Genomic DNA, 22,444 nt, shown 5'->3' with positions numbered 1-22,444 from the left:
ATTAATTTCCATCTGAAGATTAGAGGAAAGGCTCCTTGCAAGTGATGATTTACAAGGTCCCATGAGTGCTGGGATTGATTATATGGCAATGGGCTGACACAGATTTTGTCCTGTTGTCAAACACATTGCATGTGTTGTTAATCAATAGAGCTTGTTTTCGGTCCCCAAGCCACTCAAGAGCAGCCTCCATAGCCTGCAGCCTCTGCATAATGCCCTTATCAATTTGTGTTTGTGTTATCATTGCTCAAGTGATGTTAGTTATAACATGGTTAACTACCTGTAGGTAAAATTGCAATACTTGCAGAATCTCTCACCTGGCCTTCTCCACATCAATAGGTAATGATGAGGGAAGCAGAGAATATGTGACTAGAGAGGTTTGGTGGGGTCCTTTTTGCAGCCTGGTTGTGAGAGACATGGGTAAGCAGAAGTGAACAACTGTGTGTAATCAATAAAGAGGTTTCTCCCATTCCATTTCTCCCTATGACTGATTTCAGTTCAAAGCTATTTTGCCCCAGGCTGGGAAAATATTTTCCCCCTGGAGTTCCACTACTTTAGCCAGGTGAATAGATTCGGTAAGAAACATTGCTGCTACAGAGACACTAGCTAAAATAATGACTGCAGAAATGAGGAAGACAATGCACCATCCAGTAAATCTCTTGGGTCTCCATTTAGATATGGCAGGAGTTAATTTAGCAAGACAATTAGACCCTTCTGAGGGTTGTGTCAAATTTACCAGCAGCCAAACTTCAGACTTTTTAATATAACCACGTGTGAAATATTGAATTTAGTCACTTTATAATGACTAATGAAGAACATATACCAAGCCATGGAAGTCACAGTAAAAATATAATATGTGTGTCAAAAATCATATCTAAATTGTTGCTTGTCATAAGGAAGATGTAAGGGTGAGGAGTCCTCAATAGCATGCTATTAGGGATACTGTGTTTGAGAGCCATGGGCGTGCAAGTCCAAGGGGTACAGTCCTAGGGCAAAATACTTCTGAAACCAAAATTAGTCAAAGGGAGAAATTAAGGTAAGAGACCTATTTATTTCTTGCAGGCAGTCATCCCATCTCTCTCTTGTCCAGGCTGCAGCAGAAAAAAGCTCACGTAAGCCTCCCGGTTCAAATAAACCCTCTCACACCCTTGTAATTACCTATTGATAGAAGATGGACTACTAATCTCCACCGCATGGAAACACCTATTGATATGCAGATGTTTCAAAACCAGATGAGAGATTTTGGAAATAGTACAATTTTATCCATAGCCCACCACTCCAGAAATCTTACCTCACAATGTACACATTCCCCATTTTCTGCAATGTCCTTGTTCAAGAAAACTGGAGCATTGCAAGGAGGCTAAGAACATAAAATAACAAAAGCAATAAAACCATGATAATCCCCAAATTGGAGGCTTCAACTAGGTTCAAAGTCCTAGGCAGATTAGGTCCAAAACTCACCTACTCCACAGGCAGAAAGAAGCTGAACAGGTAATTAAGAGCAATCACATGCCACACCTGCAGCCAGGGGGCACATCCAGGCCATAAGGACTGTATAAGAAAATAACCTTAAGGGTGATAAGATTCATGTTTTAAATGACACCAGCATAGGCAACTCTGCTCCATCAGATAGGATGAATGAAAGGGAGTCGTCCTATGATAGGACAGTGGCAGAAATGGGATCTCATCCTGGCCTAGTATACCAGACTTTCACCCCTCTCCCTGTGGGAGTTACAGGTGGGTCATTATGTAGGACTGTGGGAGGTACATACACTGGCCATAAAGAAAAAACAAAATTTCCCAGTGAGATGCTTTTACGTCCCAGATTAATTTCTTACACTACTGTGATCTTTGGGGGTCACTCAGTGGTTCTTCCAGGAATACACATGAGGCTAGCTTCCATGCCTTTTCCCCCAGGTGCCAAAAGGTCCAGCCATCTCTTGTCCATGTGGCAAAATATCCAGGGCCATGTCCGTTCAACAGTGTCTCCAGGGCTTACTGCAGTAGGGGCTGGCAGCAGGATGTTACTCTGTTGGCCATATCCCGGCTTCAATAACTCCTCTTTGGTTAGCACATGCAGGTGTATAGGAGATGCAGCAATGTGTTTCAGCATATCCACAGGGCTCAAATATTCATTTCAGGGCTTCTCATTCAAACACCATAGCACTGTCCATAATTGAACTGACCATCCCAATAGACAACTGGTATCTGATTTCAGGCCAGATTTCAATAAAACATTGTACCTCTCTGTCGTGCTTTCCCCAGGAGAATTATATGGTACATGAAATTTCCACTTCATTCCTAATTGCTACACCCATCCTTGTAACATATGTACAATAGAGTGGGTGCTTGATCACTCAATGACCTGTGGCCGGCCATAGGCTGCAAAGAGATGATCTAGACCCCTCTTGAGGGTTTGCTGATTTGAACCACATGCAAGAAAAGCAACCAATAGGCCAGTAGCTGTATCCACACAAATAATGGCATACCTTCTGTTATGGTTAGAGGCCCAATAGAGTCTATCTGCAACCAGGCAAGGGGTATCAGCCCCTTTACTATTATCCCATGTTGCTGCAGGACTCAGTGTAAGTCCCTCTTAGAGCACACAAGGCACTCTGTCTGGGATCTGCTGACTTCTTCAAAGGTCAACTGCAAGCCCCAATGATGGGATACAGCCCACATTGTCTTTTTCCCACTTGTAACAAATGCTCATGTAATCTTTGGGTTAATCAGAGGGAGGCTTTCCTTCTAACCAGCACACCTGGGCCAGTGTGTCTGCTTCATCATTCCCTGGGGATGCCAAAGGCAAATGGCCAGTCACATGTTATACAGTAACAGTCTTAGTCCGACCAGAGGCCCACAGGTCTTGCCAAAACTCTTACCCCCAAAGGGGCCAGTGACCAACCATCCAGTGGACATGGTACCATGTCAGTAGCCATAGGGTCCAGCCCCGATAGACAGCCCAGCTGTCAGTGGAGACAACTATAGGGAAAGTCTCCTGGGTGATCATGAGCCATACTGCCTGAAACTCAGCGCACTGACTGTTCTTCCTCCCTCCCTCCTCCATCCATATTGTATCGGTGTTAGGATGGAAAGCCACAGCCCTCCACTTTGGGGGCTGCCAACAACTGGAGCCATCTGTATACCAAGTATATGTAGGGGCTTTTCCCTCCTGGTAAGGACTCTCTGCTACCAATGGCTCAAAAGCAAGTCTTTCCTGCTTTCCACTGGTATACATCACTGACACTAGTAAGTGTTGAAGTTCTCCACTTAAGGGGCTAGTAGAACAGGTGTTATGCTGCTGTAAATATGTGCCCATTTGGCCAGTATAGGCATCTATGCCACACCACTCCATGGCCTTTTGTTCCAGCCTAGCACCCACCCCTCAATGGGATACTTGGTCATTATCTTGAAGCTGTTCAGCAGGCCGTTGCTTCTCTACCAAGGTGTACCGGACCTCTGCTCCTTTCCACAGTTGTGACCAGAATCCAATGGGTTGTTGTGTACATTCAAGCAGCTGCCAAAGACCCCATCCATAACCACCTTTGGTTACATGAACATCTAGCACACTGGGGTTGTGATGGGTCCATTACACTGAAGGCCTGCACAGCCTTGACTGCTCACTTAGCAGCAGTAAAAGCAGCTGCACGTGTCTCATCCCAGTCCCATCTGATGCCCTTTCATACCAACCTGTATGAAGGCTTCATAATTTGTGCCAAGTGTTGGATAAAAACTCTCCAGTAGCCTAAAAGACCGAAAAACTCTTGAAAGACCACCAATGTGGTAAGGATAGGGAAAGCCTGGACCTTGTCTAGGACTATTTCAGGAATAACTTTAGTTTTACCCAACTCAACTACCCCCAAGAATTTTACAGACAAACCAGGTCCCTGAACCTTACTGTTGTTCACAGTCCATCCTTTCTCCTCTAGATTTTGGAGCAGTCTAGGTACTGCTTCTTCTCAATTTGAAAGAGAATCAGGCATGAGCATAATATCATCAATGTAGTGATACACCTGCACTGTTTGCAGTTTCTTCCATGTGGCCAAGTCCTGGGCTACAAGTCCATGACAGATGGCGGGACTGTGGAGGTATCCCTGTGGAAGGACAGTGAATGTCCACTGCCAGCCTTTCTACATGAAGGCAAACTGTTCCTGACTTTCCTGTACTATGTCAATAGAGGAGAAAGCACTAGTAATGTCCACTATGTAATGATAAGTCCCCAGTTCATGACTTCATGTGTCCATAAGGACTGCTATAGCGGGGACAGCAGCATGCAAAGGGGGTGTGACTTTGTTCAATTTCCTATAGTCCAAAGTCATATGCCAGGACTGTCTGGCATTTTCATTGGCCACACTGGGGAGAAAAGGACTATGAGTGGGCTTTATGATGCCCACCTTCTCCAATTCCTGCAGAGTTTTTCCAATTTCCATGTGCCCCTCTGGCAATACATACTGCTTAATATTTGTTACTCCCCTAGGTATAGGCAGAGCTATGGGTGGGTGCTTATCATGTCCACTCAGAACTTTCTTTACCACATGTACCCTCAGTCTGAACTCACCTGCAATGGTCTGTAACCACAGGCCCTACATTATATCCACCCCCAAAATATATACAGGAATGGGAGAAATGTACAGAGTATACTCCTTTAGGGGTAAACATCCTATCCCCAATGGGATTTGGGCTTTCTTCAGTCTAATTGCCTTACCTCCATAGGCATCTGTCATAGCAGAGGTCCCAGGAAAATGTTCAGTGTTGCCATAAATCAAAGAACACTCAGCAACTGTTTCCTCCACACCAGAACGTGTTGTATATTCATAGGGGAACAGTGAATTGCTAATTCTACACGTGGCCTCAGTTTCCCACCATGTCTTCCAAGGTGGTGGCCTTGACCTCCCCCCAGTCAAACTGTAACACCCAATCATTCTCCTGTGGGATTCAGGGGCCAGTAAAATCCTGAGTTATGTCCCCCAGAAAGTCTTGCAGGGACATAGGCTGGACAAGGGGCTTTGCCTCTGGCTTCCATGTCCTGAGTCTTAGCAGCTTGAACTACTGCTCTGGCTTTAACTGGTGACACAGTTCTAACAAGATTCTATTGGGCTTCCTATCAAGTTTTTCTTTTACTACCCCAGCTTTTATCAAATCAGCTCACATCTGGGTCCTTGAGACCTTCACGGGGCCTTCTGCACCTCTCCTTTCAGTCGTACTCTGTACTTCCTTCTGGGCTCTTATTGTTTCAGCTTCCACCCTATGTGGTAAAGTATGAGTAGTCTCACTTATGGATTGCCGCATGTGGGGGGCAAGAATAGTCACTAGGGACCCAAAGAGAGATGGGGGAGCTGTATGCAGCACCAGGTTTCTCATTCCTACAGTGAACAACTCCTCATCAGGTTCTTTGGGGACAATATTATAGATGATATTTTTCATGCCCAATTTCTGCAACACCTGTTGGACCTCTGCATACATTTCCAGTTAGTGGCTAAATACGGTAAATCACGCTGATTAGGCCAAACTGACCTGATGGCTACTGTCAGCCAATCCAAAAGCACCCTATTCCCTGAGGTGTTACGGACACTTTGCAACCACTGCCAGAGAGAAGAGTGAGTCATCAGGGAAGCCAGTTTACTCATTTCAGAACCCAACATAAGAATGTTTTCGGGAGGGGGCGGAAGATGGCGGCGTGAGTAGAGCAGCGGAAATCTCCTCCCAAAACCACATATATCTATGAAAATATAACAAAGAGAACCCTTCCTAGAATAAAGACCAGAGGACACAGGACAATATCCAGACCACATCCGCACCTGAGAGAACCCAGCGCCTCGCGAAGGGGGTAAGATACAAGCTCCAGCCCAGCGGGAGTTGAGCGCCCTTCCCCCCAGCTCCAAGCGGGAGAAGAATAGGCAGAAAGGGAGGGAGACGGAGCCCAGGACTGCAGAACACCCAGCCCCCGCAATCCTGGACAAGACACAGTACGTGCCCAGAGGGCCTTGGATACTAGGAAAACAGGGCAGCAAGAACACTGAGTGGGCACCAGAGGCCGGATGCCAGAGGACATAAGAAAAGCGCAGGACCAATTTTTTTTTTTTTTTTTTGCTGCTTTGATTTGGCGAGCGCTTTTTGGAATTCTTAAAGGGATAGGGACCCCAATACTAGGGAATCAGGGCAGCAAGAACAGTGAGTGGGCACCGGTGGCCTGGCGCAGGAGGACACCAGAAAAGCGAGCGCCCATTTTTTTTTGCTGTTTTCATTTGGCAAGCGCATTTGGGTAGTCTTAAAGGGACAGGGACCCCAATAGTAGGGAAACAGGGCAGCAAGACCAGTGAGCAGAGGCCTGAGGCTGGCACCAAAGAATAAAGAAAAACGAGCGGCCACCTTTTTTTTTAATTAAAAATTTTTTTTTTTTTTTAATTTAAAAATGTTTACTTTTTTTTTTTTTTTTGGTGGTTGTTTTGTTTTGGCGGGTGCTTTTTGAAAGTCTTAAAGGGGCAGGGCAGGACACTTTATAGAGAGGTAGGGAATCCGGGGATCTCTGGGCACCCTGACCCCTGGGCTGCAGGGAGAAGGGAGGCCCCTTACAGAGATAAATAGCGTCCCAGCCGCTCCCGATCCAACGTGACTTCACCACTTTGCAGTAGCTGCCTGAGCAGGGCCACGCCAACAGCAACAGCGGAGATAAACTCCATAGCAGCCGGGCAGGAAGCACAAAACCTGTCTGCACGCAGCTGCGCAGCACAAGCCACTAGAGGTCGCTGTTCTCCCAGGAGAGGAGGGCCACAAACCAACAAGAAAGGAAGTCCTTCCAGCCGTCACTCGTCCCAGTTCTGCAGACTATTCCTATCACCATGAAAAGGCAAAGCTACAGGCAGACAAAGATCACAGAGACAACACCAGAGAAGGAGACAGACCTAACGAGTCTTTCTGACAAAGAATTCAAAATAAGAATCATAAACATGCTGACAGAGATGCAGAGAAATACGCAAGAGAATTGGGATGAAGTCCGGAAGGAGATCACAGATGCCAGAAAGGAGATCGCAGATATGAAACAAACTCTGAAAGGGTTTATAAGCAGAATGGATAGAATGCAAGAGGCCATTGATGGAATTGAAATCAGAGAACAGGAACGCATAGAAGCTGACATAGAGAGAGACAAAAGGATCTCCAGGAATGAAACAATATTAAGAGAACTGTGTGACAAATCCAAGAGGAACAATATCTGTATTATAGGGGTCCCAAAAGAAGAAGAGAGAGGAAAAGAGATGGAAAGTATCTTAGAAGAAATAATTGCTGAAAACTTCCCCACACTGGGGGAGGAAGTAATCGAGCAGACCACGGAAATACACAGAACCCCCAACAGAAAGGATCCAAGAAGGACAACACCAAGACACATAATAATTAAAATGGCAAAGATCAAGGACAATGAAAGAGTGTTACAGGCAGCTATAGAGAAAAAGGTCACCTATAAAGGAAAGCCCATCAGGCCAACATAATATTTCTCAACAGGAACCCTACAGGCTAAAAAAGAATGGCATGATATATTTAATACAATGAAACAGAAGGGCCTTGAACAAAGGATACTGTATCCAGCACGACTATCATTCAAATATGATGGTGGGATTAAACAATTCCTAGAAAAACAAAACTGAGGGAATTTGCTTTCCACAAACTCCTCTACAGAACATCTTACAGGTACTGCTCTAGATGGGAGCACTCCTAGAAAGAGCACAGCAGAAAATAAGCAACATATGAAGAATCGAGGAGGAGGAACAAGAAGGGAGAGAAGAAAAGAATCTCCAGACAGTGTATATAACAGCTCAATAAAGCTAAGTTAGGTACTACGATACTAAAGAGGCTAACCTTGAACCTTTGGTAACCATGAATTTTAAGCCTGCAATGGCAATAAGTACATATCTTTCAATAGTCACCTAAATGTCAATGGGCTGAATGCACCAATCAAAAGACATAGGTTAACAGAATGGATTAAAAAGCAAGACCCATCTATATGCTGCTTACAAGAAACTCACCTCAAACCCAAAGACATGTACAGACTAAAAGTCAAGGGATGGAAAAACATATTTCCAGCAAACAACAGCGAGAAGAAAGCAGGGGTTGCCGTACTAATATCAGACAAAATAGATTTCAAAACAAAGAAAGTAACAAGAGACAAAGAAAGACACTACATAATGATAAAGGGCTCAGTCAAACAAGAGGATATAACCATTCTAAATATATATGCTCCCAACACATTAGCACCAGCATATGTGAAACAAATACTAACAGAACTAAAGGGGGATATAGACTGCAATGAATTCATTCTAGGAGACTTCAACACACCACTCACCCCAAAGGATAGATCCAATGGGCAGAAGATAAGTAAGGACACGGAAGCACTGAACAACACAGTAGAGCAGATGGACCTAATAGACATCTATAGAACTCTACATCCAAAAGCAACAGGATATACATTCTTCTCAAGTGTACATGGTACATTCTTCAGAATAGACCACATAATAGGCCACAAAAAGACCCTCAGAAAATTCCAAAAGATTGAAATCCTACCAACCAACTTTTCAGACAACAAAGGCATAAAACTAGAAATAAACTGTACAATGAAAGCAAAGAGACTCACAAACACATGGAGGCTTAACAACACGCTCCTAAATAAACAATGGATCAATGACCATATCAAAATGGAGATCCAGCAATATATGGAAACAAATGACAACAACAACACTAAGCCCCAACTTCTGTGGGACACAGCAAAAGCAGTCTTAAGTGGAAAGTATATAGCAATCCAAGCATATTTAAAAAAGGAAGAGCAATCCCAAGTGAATGGTCTAATGTCACTATTATCGAAATTGGAAAAGAAGAACAAATGAGGCCTAAGGTCAGCAGAAGGAGGGATATAATAAAGATCAGAGAAGAAATAAATAAAATTGAGAAGAATAAAACAATAGCAAAAATCAATGAAACCAAGAGCTGGTTCTTCGAGAAAATAAATAAAATAGATAAGCCTCTAGGCAGACTTATTAAGAAGAAAAGAGAGTCAACACAAGTCAACAGCATCAGAAACGAGAAAGGAAAAATCACGATGGACCCCACAGAAATACAAAGAATTATTAGAGAATACTATGAATACCAATATGCTAAGAAGCTGGGAAACCTAGGAGAAATGGACAACTTCCTAGAAAAATACAACCTTCCAAGATTGACCCAGAAAGAAACAGAAAATCTAAACAGACCAATTACCAGCAATGAAATTGAAGCGGTAATCAAAAAACTACCAAAAAACAAAACCCCCGGGTCAGAGGGATTTACCTCAGAATTTTATCAGACATACAGGGAAGACATAATACCCATTTTCCTTAGAGTTTTCCAAAAAATAGAAGAGGAGGGGATACTCCCAAACTCATTCTATGAAGCTAACATCACCCTATTGCCAAACCCAGGCAAAGATCCCACCAAAATGAAAACTACAGAACAATATCCCTGATGAACGTAGATGCAAAAATACTCAACAAAATATTAGCAAACCGAATTCAAAAATACATCAAAAGGATCATACACCATGACCAAGTGGGATTCATCCCCGGGATGAAAGGAAGAAAAAACATTAGAAAGTCCATCAACATCTTCCAATACATCCACAAAAAGAAAGACAAAAACCACATGATCATCTCCATAGATGCTGAAAAAGCATTTGACAAAGTTCAACATCCATTCATGATAAAAACTCTCAGCAAAATGGGAATAGAAGGCAAGTACCTCAACATAATAAAGGCCATCTATGATAAACCCACAGCGAACATTACATTGAACAGCGAGAAGCTGAAAGCATTTCCTCTGAGATCGGGAAATAGACAGGGATGCCCACTCTCTTCACTTTTATTTAACATAGTTCTGGAGGTCCTAGCCATGACAATCAGACAAAACAAAGATATACAAGGAATCCAGATTGGTAAAGAAGAAGTTAAACTGTCACTATTTGCAGATGACATGATACTATACATAAAAAACCCTAAAAACTCCACCCCAGAATTACTAGAACTGATATTGGAATATAGCAAAGTTGCAAGAAACAAAATCAACACACAGAAATCTGTGGCTTTCCTATATGCTAACAATGAACCAACAGAAAGAGAAATCAGGTAAACAACTCCATTTGCAATTGCATTAAAAAAAATACCTAGGAATAAACCTAACAAAAGAAGTGAAAGACTTATACTCTGAAAACTACAAGTCACTCTTAAGAGAAATTAAAGGGGACACTAACAGGTGGAAACTCATCACATGCTCATGGCTAGGAAGAATTAATATTGTCAAAATGGCCATCCTGCACAAAGCAATATACAGATTTGATGCAATCCCTTTGAAACTACCAGCAACGTTCTTCAATGAACTGGTATAAATAATTCAAAAATTCATATGGAAACACCAAAGACCCCGAATAGCCAAAGCAATCCTGAGAAAGAAGTATAAAGTAGGGGGGATCTCACTTCCCAAATTCAAGCTCTACTATAAAGCCATAGTAATCAAGACAATTTGGTACTGGCACAAGAGCAGAGCCACAGACCAATGGAACAGACTAGAGAATCGAGACATCAACCCGGACATATATGGTCAATTAATATTTGATAAAGGAGCCATGGACATACAATGGCGAAATGACAGTCTCTTCACCAGATGTTGCTGGCAAAACTGGACAGCTACATGTAGGAGAATGAAACTGGACCATTGTCCTACCCCATATACAAAAGTAAACTCAAAATAGATCAAAGACCTGAATGTTAATCATGAAACCATTTAACTCTTGGAAGAAAAAATAGGCAAAAACCTCTTAGACATAAACATGAGTGACCTCTTCTTGAACATATATCCCCGGGCAAGGAAAACAACAGCAAAAATGAACAAGTGGGACTATATTAAGCTGAAAAGCTTCTGTACAGCAAAAGACACCATAAATAGAACAAAAAGGATCCCTACAGTATCAGAGAATATATTTGAAAATGACACATCCGATAAAGGCTTGACGTCCAGAATATATAAAGAGCTCACACGCCACAACAAATTAAAAACAAATAAACTAATTAAAAAATGGGCAGAGGAACTGAACAGACAGTTCTCCAAAAAATAAATACAGATGGCCAACAGACACATGAAAAGATGCTCCACATCACTAATTATCAGAAAAATGCAAACTAAAACTACAATGAGGTATCACCTCACACCAGTAAGGATGGTTGCCATCCAAAAGACAAACAACAACAAATGTTGGCGAGGCTGTGGAGAAAGGGGAACCTTCCTACACTGCTGGTAGGAATGTAAGTTATTTCAACCATTGTGGAAAGCAGTATGGAGATACATCAAAATACTCAAAACAGACTTACCATTTGACCCAGGAATTGTACTCCTAGGAATTTACCCTAAGAATGCAGCAATAAAGTATGAGAAAGATCAGTGCACCCCTATGTTTATCGCAGCACTATTTACAATAGCCAAGAATTGGAAGCAACCTAAATGTCCATCGATCGATGAATGGATAAAGAAGATGTGGTACATATACACAATGGAATACTACTCAGCCATAAGAAAAGGGCAAATTCAACCAGTTGCAGCAACATGGATGAAGCTGGAGGGTATTATGCTCAGTGAAACAAACCAAGTGGAGAAAGAGAAATACCAAATGATTTCACTTATCTGTGGAATATAAGAACAAAGGAAAAACTGAAGGAACAAAACAGCAGCAGAATCACAGAACTCAAGAATGGACTAACAGGTACCAAAGGTAAAGGGACTGGGGAGGATGGGTGGGTAGGGAGGGATAAGGGGTGGGGGAGAAGTAGAGGGGTATTAAGATTAGCATGCATGAGGGGGTAGGATAAAAGGGAGGGCTGTACAACACAGAGAAGACAAGTAGTGATTCTACAACATTTTGCTATGCTGATGGACAGTGACTGTAAAGGGGTTTGTAATGAAAACCTGGTATAGGGGAGAGCCTAGTAAACATAATATTCGTCATGTAAGTGTAGATTAGTAATGCTAAAAACCAAACAAAATAATTAAAAAAAAGGGCAGTTCCTGTGTGGTGACCTCCAATGAGATCTACACAATTATATAAATGGCATATAAAAGTATACGAGAAGGGTCTGTTTGTGTTTATACAGACGATCAAAGCCTAATTTGACTACCAGAAAATGAACTAAGATACGATATGAAGAAGAACTTCCAACATCAGCACTCTCTGGAGGACTCATGCCAGAAGATGATTATCAAAAACCCCAACAAAGTTCCATCCACTGCTACAGCAGTAGATGCACTTATCCCACCAGTTCGTGGACTTGCCATGGGAATGAAGAAGGAGATATCTAAGCTGGCCTGTGCATACAGTAAAACAACAAATTGGACTGGAGCTACACTGTTGGAACTCAACCAAGAATTAGGAGAAGTGCAAATTGTAGCGCTCCAAAATCTTACAACTACGGGCTATTTACTGTTAAAAGAACATATGGGATGTGAACAGTCCCCAGGAATGGGTTGTTTTAATTTGTCTGATTTCTCTCAGACTGTTCATGTTCAGTTGGACAATATCCACCATATCATAGATAAGTTTTCACAAATGCCTAAGGTGCCTAACTGGTTTTCTTGGTTTCACTGGAGATGGCTGGTAACTACAGGTATGCTTTGGTTATGTAACTTTACTCCTATTATGTTAATGTATGTGCGCAATTTAATTAGTAGTTTTAAACCAATACATGCTTATGTTACTCTACAAGAAGATATGTCAAAGAAATAATCAATCTTCCCTTGTTTTCTTCCACCTGCTACTTCTATAGCTTTTCTTCTTCCTTCCTAATTACAACGCTTAAATAATATTCGTGCATCATATCGAATTTATGGAGTATCATAATTCTTCCAAGTGGTAAAGACACCTCAAGACAAATGCTGGGCATAGAAGCCACAAGGTATAAATATGCAAAGAAGTAAAATGCTAACCTTTTCAAACAATAAGGCTTCTCTCTCACTTACCAACTTAGCATTCCCCTGAATGGCCCCGGAAGATGACTGGTTAGCCAGAGACGGGTAAGATTCCTCAAGGGAGGAACAACCTAAGACAGGCACAGTCGCAGGGGGGCCATCAGATGAGAAAATGGGAATCAACAGAGGTGAGGCTTAGAACCTGCCCCCAGCCTGTTCTGAGAGGAATCTTCTGCATATGTGGATGTTTTATTGCCCTTGTCTAGCTTGGATTAACACATAGTCTACAGGCATACACCTGATCATCTACATTTGCTCTCTTACAACACTAAACTATGTTTCTACCTTTATCTTGTATCTACCTACCACTTCAGCATTTTATTAAAAATAATAATAATAGAGAGAGAAGTGTGGTGTCCACATATAAATCAAGTATAAAAATCAAATGAGTATTCATATTTGAACTGACTGTTTGTAGTTCATAATGCGTGAGCAAAACCAAAAGTTTCTGAGATGACTGCCCTTGTAATGTTCACCATGTAACTTATTCACTATGTAAGAATTTGTTCTCCATGTAAGAACTTGTTGGTTATGCTTCAGAAGATTGTAGACTGAATAAAATTAGGCTTGGGGTGGATTTATGATTGTGCATTGAGCATTGACCCCCCTATATAGAATTTTATTGTTGTTAACAACCATTGATCAATAAATATGGGAGATGCCCTCACAAAACAAAACAAAACAAAACAAAAAAAAATACACACTTCCAATTGTAAAATAAATAAGTAATCAGGATGTAATGTATAGCATAAGGAATATAGTCAAAATATTTTAACAACTCGATATGTTGATAGCTGGTACCTAGAATGATCATGTATATAAATGTTGAATCACTGTGTTGTACAACTGAAATTAATGTAATAATCTGTGTCAACTATCCTTCAATAAAAAATAATTATCTAAAAAGAAAAACTGTATATGAACCTCATTCTTCTTTTGAATTCAAATAATTATCATTTCTTTTTTATTTTTGATGTCGACCATTTTATGAAATGCCTATTATACTAAAATAATCAAATGCGAAGAAAATTAATCTACAACGTGATATCACTAGACATCTATCAGACTGGTTAAAATAAAAAGAATGTCAACCCCAAATACTGGCAATGCTTCAGAGTTACCAAATAACTCACATATTGCTGATGTGAAAATAAAATGGGACAGTCAACCTGGAGAGTAGTTTGGCATGTCCCTTAAAATAAACAGGCAACTATTACACAATGCATCAATTTCATCTGGGACATTTACCCCAGAGAAATTGCTTTTGTTCACAGAAAAATCGCTTCAAGAAGACTTTCAGGAACTTTATTTGTAACATCCAAAACCTGGGAAGAGCTCGTCTGCCCTGTTACAGGTAAATAATTAAAATAAAATACAATGATATATGAATAATATGAAATACTCCACAATACAAAACAAGAAACTGTCAATACATGCAATAACCTGGGTTGATTGGGGCATTACGCTGAGTAGAAAAAGGCCAGTCTCAAAAGTTTATATATTATCTGATCCCATTTATAAAACGTTCTTAAAATGACAAAATTGTTGATACATAGAAGATGTTAGTGTTAGCCAGGATTTCGGTGGTGGTGTAGCTATTAAATGGCAACATGAAGAATCCTTGTGGCTTGGGAATGTTCTGCATTTTCAATGTCAGTATCTTGGTTGTGATACTGCACTTTAGTTTTGTTAAATGTTATTTGATGTTCAAAAAGGGTATGTGGTATTACATAAATCTACAAATTCATGTGAATCCACAACCTTAAAATTTTTTTTAATGAATTAAATAGAATTATCAAAATAGGTGGTTTCATTATCCACCCTTTGTATCTTAAAGATACTATTTAACTTCCTTTCAAATATATCAGTTTAGCATTCAAACTGCAGGCATGAGACTAGCTTTAGACAGGTACCTGGGATGGTTATTATCAGTCCTTTAAATCGTTATGCTGAGTGAAAACCTGTTTGTTTGCTTCGAAATTAATTAATTGTAACTAGAACAAATTATTTATGTTTTTTTTTGTAAACTTTATTTAGAAAAATTAAAAATCCATTAATTTGAGTTAAATTATTGTTAAAAATCTTCCATTTTCAGCTCTGTGTTTGAGCTCTTGGTTTTACACTTCATGCTCATGGTTCTGCCCTCTGGGCTCCACCAAGATTTATCTTCTTTAAATGTTGGTAAACAACTGAAAATGAGTGTTTCTACCATCCTGCTTTCAGAGAGCATAATTTGCATATGTATAAATTTCATGTCCCTCCAGGATACTCTTTCTCTCTTTCAGTTCAAGGTCAGGAGGCAGTTTTTCCTGATTCAAAATTGTCTATAACAAAGTGAAGATTGTATAAATTTCATGGATATTCACTCCACTGCACAAAAGCCAAATTGATATAAAATTGATACACAAAGAATTGCTATAATTCCTTCTCTATTTTTGGCTTTTGTTGAAATGGCTGAGGAACAAGTTCTCAAATACCCTACATGGCCTCTAGTTTGAAAAGATTTGTGAGGAGTATCTTCCTCTCTTGTGACTAAATACTCTGTTTCTATCTTCCCAAGCATTCAGAAGAATGTAGTAAAGCCATCCAGTAAGTCTTTTTTTCTGTGCAGTGCTTGCAGCAGACATTTCAGAATTTTCGCTTCTTTTTCTTTGTCTGGGTATGGAACAGCATGACCATTTCTCATGTAATCAAATTCTAGTTCTTTTATTAAACATTAATTCTCTCATTTAATGACTTCCTCATTTTATTATAAGCAAAGAGGATCCTAGGTGCAGGTCCGCACATTGGTTGGAAATATCCTCAGTGAAATATCCAAGTTCACACGTCTGAGTCCTGCTTCCCAAAAAACTGTAGAACACAATTTAATTAAGATTTATGTGACTGCATACCACGGAGCCCACTAACTCCAGGACCCAATAACATATTCCACTTCCACCTAAACTCACCTAGAAACAGTCTCCCAGCTGGATTTCTGGTATCAGTCTGCCAACATTACATTTATTAGGTTTTCTCCAACGTGATTTAGGAGTTATCTATAATGCTGTCCCTTCTTTCTCTTAAAAACAAGACAACAGGCCCTGAGTGGAGTTGCGTATGATAAGTCCCACATCACTAACTTGAGACTTAATTACATTTTTGGTTTCACCAAGAATGGAATCCTTAAGGAGTCACAGGAATCTCCTGATTGTTATTAATTAGGTAATTTGCCTAATAGATATCAGCTATCCTGTAAAGAAAGTATCCTTGAAATACCTAATCTGCTCTTTTTCCCACTATAGTTTCCACATTCCTTCCCCCTTATGCATATAAAATATCTTGCCTTCTGTAAAACTCTTCAAAGCCCCTTTGAATGTGCTAGATTAAATGCTGACTCATGAATTACTGAATAGAGCCAATAATACCTTTAAAATGTATTCAGTTGAATTTTATTTAACATTACTCAGCTCTCACCAGTGGCATCTTGAATGTCTGTATTTCAAATAACAGTCTCATTCAGGAAAGCTACGTTTGCTCCATCTACAACAAATTATATCCACTCCCTCAACATGTATTATATTATAAAACATTAAATGGCTATTTTCTGCTTGATAAAAATAGTCACATATCACCAATTGTTTGCTTTGTCCTATGTAAGCACGATTCATAGTATTACATTTTGTTAATTCCTTAAAATTCATGACCATCTCATAATTTTATCCCCCCCAGCTCATGATAGTAATTTCAGAATATTTTATGACTCCAAGAAAAATCTTGTTTCGTTTTTATTTGGATTTCATTGATTTATTTGGGAAGGAATGAAATCTCCAAAACATTTCATTAGACAAAAGAATATACATGATCCCTTTTGTAAAGTCAAATTAAATTCTGTTGCTTAGTTTTGATTCATTTTTTCTTATATATGAGTTACAGATATTTCAAAACAAAACTATTATTCACTTACTTTGTCATTATGAAAACAAGTTAAGGTTGTTGACTTTTATACCTTATCCCATTTGGGGTTTAAATCCATATAATCATTGTGTCCTACAGAGCACATGAGACCTATTCAATATATGAGTTATTACTTATACTTTATTTATTCTAGCTACAAGCACAGTGAGATGCAGAAGATTATCTATAATCAAGAAGGTCCCAGAATTAAGGAAGTATACTGTTAGTCATTTTTATCATAGAAATATCACTCATTTTGTCCACTACAGAAACAAATTTCAAAGTGTTGCCAAACCCTCTTTTGAGAGAAGCTAATTACATCAGGATTTTTCTAACAAATTAAGTGTTTAATTACTTAGTGTAGCCATTTTTTTTTTTACCACTTTATTTTCTCAGGCATGGCTAAACCTTAATTCCACTTCCATTTTTCTTATACCCTCTCATTTCACTAGAACCGTAGTTAGAAACAATTAAGGCTTCATCCATTCACAGAGAGAGTACTTACTGACAAAGCCCTTAATGGGCTCAAGTTTTTTGTTATATACAGTCTTGGAGTTTTGCTCTTACAAACACCTATAAAAATAAGTCTTCTATAGTGGAAGCTGTCACTGTTGAGGAAATAGCTTTTTCTGACCATAATTTTCATTATGATTTTATCTGCTGATTTGACATGTAAAGGAATAAAACCGATCTTATTTTTTATTAAGGTTATATGCAAATAGAAATTGTCATGGCTGTAGAAAACATATTAAGAACAAAAATATCAAAAAGATTTACTGCAACCCACCCATTACAAATAAATGATACTCAGTGAAAGAGAGCTTCGGTGAAGCACAGCATTTTTCTATATAAGCTTCGGTTTTTATGTGTGAGTGAAGATGCAGCTGGAAAGCAACAGCTCTTTCCACATCAGGACTTTGTAGAAAATATGCCACTGGGATAGCTGACAAGCATTTTTGTTGCTCTGAAAGCTTTCTTTCCTCATTAAGAACACAGAATGAGCAATAGCCTTCCATTTTCTTCTGGAATTGCCGCCAGCCCACTCGGCTCTTCAGGGAATGTATCACATTCCTAGACCCCTCCAAGCACCACCATAAATCTGCTCACCTAAAAGACCGAATGACCCCTACCCGACAGAGCTGCTCTGGCATCTGAGATGATGCTACGCGCCTTCTTTGAAGGAGTGACATGATCAGTATCCTCCTCTACACGACAGCAAGTTGCCCTTGGACACAAACGGGCAGGGAGCGCGAGGCGCGGCTCTGCCTCTTGGGAGCCCCAGGCAGAAGAAATGCCGCCGCCTCCCCCACCGACTCGCCAGAGCCTTTTCTTTCCGGCTGCGTGGTAGGCTCCAATGTACTTCTTCCCCTCTCTATCCTCTGTTTTGGTCTCGAATCCTGGAAACAGAGATCTAATTGCTTGATGGATGACTGTTCTTTTCTCTTTGGTGTCAACAACCTAGATGGCAACACTGGTTTTCTTATTTTTAAAAAGTTGGAGCTCTTGTAAACGCTGCTTTTCTTCAGCTGTCAGAACTGCAATTACATGTTCTGAAGGATCCTCCTCATCCACAAGGACGGACAAGTTATACAAATGCATGATTTGTCCATCTTTTCGTATTGCACGAACCACGAAGTCAGAGTACCTGTAAGATTCCTGAGAGTACTTGATGGGCGCTTACAGACTTGGGGACGCCCACGTCCAGTTCGGTGAGGCCGGGCTCCGTCACGTCTGCCGAGCTCTCGGTGTCCTCCCTTCCTCTCCTGCCTCTGAAAGGCCATCCGACCCTCTCCTTCCCCTTCTTCCCGCCGAGCCCCAGAGTTCTCCATGCCCTCTCCGGCGCCACAGCCTCAGGTGGCCCAGCACGCCTACACTGCGGGGAGGAGAGTCATTCTCTGGCCCGTCTGGCCCTTTGGTCACACAGCATTCTGAGACGTTCTGTCTTTTTGCTTCCTCGTCATCTTCGACAGCAAGGGACCCACGCTTCAGTGACACACCAGTCATTTTACTCATCTCCATTTTTAAGGTTCCAAGAAAACATTTAAGAGAACCAGGGGCCTGGGAGCGTGGGCGCCACTCACGCAGGAAGGCAAGAGAGAGGGCGTGCGGACCCCAGCGAGGGAGAGCGGCGGTGGCGAGGGCCCCTCGGAAAAGCCCGCTACGAGGCGAGCTGCGCAGAGACAGCGCAGTCGGCTCCAGCCGGGGCGCTCGGGCGGACTGGCGGACCACCGCGCTCACACACATGCCGCGCAGAGACGCACGGATGCTGGGAGGCCCCTCCCCCGGGGCGGAGCCCAGCCGTCCGAGCCCCCGCCCCGCCAAGGCCCCACCCACTTACCTCAGTGGGCTCAGTGCTGGGGGCGACCCTCTTTTAGCCATATCTGTTATCAGGTCATTAGAACTTGGAAAGCCACTGATGACAATGCAAAAATTCTGGCCAATGGGGATTTCTTTTCTCTGTTTTTTCCATGAAATTGGTCAATATTTTGCTTCAGTTGTTTATTTGTTCTGTGACTGCTAATTATTCTGAGTAGCATATATTAACAGATAAAGATCTTTAAAAGAGTCAGGATTCCTTTCACTCTTTCCTTAAATGAAATTGTCACCTTGAAAAAAATTCCCACCACTCTCTTTCCTAAAATTGTCACTGTGAGACAGGGACAAAGGCTTAGACAGAAGAGGGTGAGGGCCTCAGAAAAAGCAAGGCAGGATATTTACAGTCAGAGCAATGTAACTACATGCAAGGAAGCCCCCTACCAAAACTCTATGTTAAACATTAAGCTCTAGAGTCATTCTTCAGTGAGGACAGTTGATATGCCCGAGATAAATAAAAGTAGTCCATGTTTTTATTATGATAATCGTTTGTAATCATGTGTAAGATTCACTTTAGCATGCTATAATGGACTTAATATCTCATCAAAGACAAACATCCTAAGGCCACTTTTAACAAGTCCACACCCTAAGCCCTTTATCAGTTCACAAAAATCCCCAACTGCCTATAAATTCCCTAGACAACGCACCACCTCAGACTATCTTGTCTCCTCCTGGCATGAGCCAGGAGCTCTGTCCTCTCACTGTCTGTCTCTATAAAAGCCACTCTCTCGCTCTCCTACTTTGGGTGTTTACTAAGTTCATTCTTTGACTCCACAAACAAGAACCCTGGTGTCAACTGAAGAACAGGTTCTTGGGAAAATGGATTTATCTCTCTGAGGCAAATACGATGCTCAACATCTCATACATAAACTCTTCCCTGTAAACCTATGTCTGCAAACTGAATGTTGTACACATCATAGAAAAATATACCTAGTGATTTTTATATTTTAAGCTTAGGTTTAGGGATTGTACTCAATCATTTAAACTCTAAACCTGTGAATGTCCAATATGGCAGCCACCTGCCACAGGTAGCAGCCTACATTTAAATTAATTAAAATGAAATTCAAATCTCACTTTCTTTAACACTTTAGGCACATTATCACCCTGAAGGACGGCTATTGGATGGCACTGTTGCATATCATTCAGCACCACCAGAAGGCTCTATCTCCATCATTTGTTTAATTCAAAACTTTCTTGTTCTGTGCCATCAATTTACAGAGCCATCTGAGCAGGCTTTCTAGTGAACACATGGCTTCGGAAGCTCCCTAGAGAAAACTTAACTATTGATTTCTCAGAGCCTCTCTGAGAACATCACTTGGAAGTATTATTTTTTTAATTTCTATCCCTTCCTTGCTAGATATCCAGTTAAAATTACCCAATATTTCCCCAAACATATGTTGTTCAAAACCTATCCCCTCCCTGTAATATCTTATAGGTGAGAGAGATCACATGAAAGAATTAACAATGAAAAGATATTTTGCCAAAAACTACCTTTCTTGAGTCATCTTTGATGTATTTATTCCTCAAGCTATAGATCACGGGATTCAGAGTTGGAGGCATCACAGTATAGAAGACAGAAAATAGAACATCCACCAGTGATGAGATATCTGACTTGGACACCAAATAGGGAGTAGTACCAATTGAGAAAAATAAGATTGTGACAAAGAGGTGAGGAAGGCAGGTGGAGAAGGACTTTGATCTGCCCTTTGCTGAAGGGATTCTCAGTACAGTATGAAATATGTAAGTGTAGGATACTATGATGGAAGTAAAGCACCCCAAAGACAAGAAAAAAATTATGGCAGTTATGACATTCTTTGCAATATGTCTCCCAATGCATGAGATCTTCAGTAAGAAAGGAACATCACAGAAAAATTGTTGTATGAGGAAGCTGCAGAAGTTTAATGAGAAGGTGCTAGAAGTGTACATGCCCCCACCTATGCCCCCACTGAACCAAGAAGCTGTTGCTAGGTACACACAGACCTCCCTGTTCATGAAGGCTTCATAGTGCCAGGGATGACAAATGGCCACATAGCGGTCATATGCCATCACTTTGGGTAAGACCAGCTCCGAAAATGCCAGGTAGAGGATTAAAAACAGCTGTGTGGCACAGCCTAGGAAAGAGATGGTCCTGGTGTGTGTTAATGAATTGATGATAGATTTGGGTACAGTGACTGAGATGAATAAAGAATCTAAGAGGGAGAGCTGCTTCAGGAAAAAGTACATAGGAGTAGAAAGGCACTGGTCCACCGAGGTGAGTGTGATGATTAGGATATTACCCAGGAGAGCAGTCATGTAGATCAGTAAGAATAGGATAGCATGTCAGGTTTGAATCTCATGAATCTCTGAGAACCCCATGAGGATGAAGTCTGTCATACCAGTGAGGTTGGCCATTTCCAATGTGTAGGTTCCTCCAGCTGGTGAAAGAAAGGTCAGTGTTCAGAAAGAGAAACAGGGTCCTAGCAAGGTAAGCCAACATCTCACTTATGATATCAATAATATATATTCTTAATTACACAGACATGTGTGCTTTAACAACCAGTAATTTCACATTTATTCTTATATATCTTTCTATTGTCAGATAAACATGTTTTATGTGTTTATTGAGAAAATAAAAGACAGCCTTATACAGAATCATCAATGACATATTTACATAACCCAAAATTTAAATGTGCTTTCATTAGTCCTTGCAAACAAAGGTTATATATTACATGCAATACCTATCATATCCCCACTTATATATTTTAATCTTTCTACAATTCTGCTCTTGTGAATGTACATGTAGATGGAAAACCTTTGTATACTGTGCAAAGCATCTATTCAGAAATATCTAAATAATCAAGTTGGAATGTATACTTTCACATTCTTTTTACTTGGATTCAGCTGTTTGCCTTACATTTCCTTGTACTTAATTACAGTGAACAAGAATGATAACCAGTTTATTTACAAATATGATCAATGACAGTCTGGGTGGTATACGGATCTCAGGTAGTAAGCCACTGGTCTGCTCTGTGAGTTTTGCAGAATTAGGATAGTAAATTCACTAAGATAAAAGTCCTAAGAAAACAAAGAGCCCAAAGGATCAGTCCTTTGAATTGGAGTCTCATGGCCAAAT

Source organism: Manis pentadactyla, chromosome 13 (assembly GCF_030020395.1).
Source record: "Manis pentadactyla isolate mManPen7 chromosome 13, mManPen7.hap1, whole genome shotgun sequence".
NCBI lineage: Eukaryota > Metazoa > Chordata > Mammalia > Pholidota > Manidae > Manis > Manis pentadactyla.
This window is presented reverse-complemented; position numbering follows the sequence as displayed.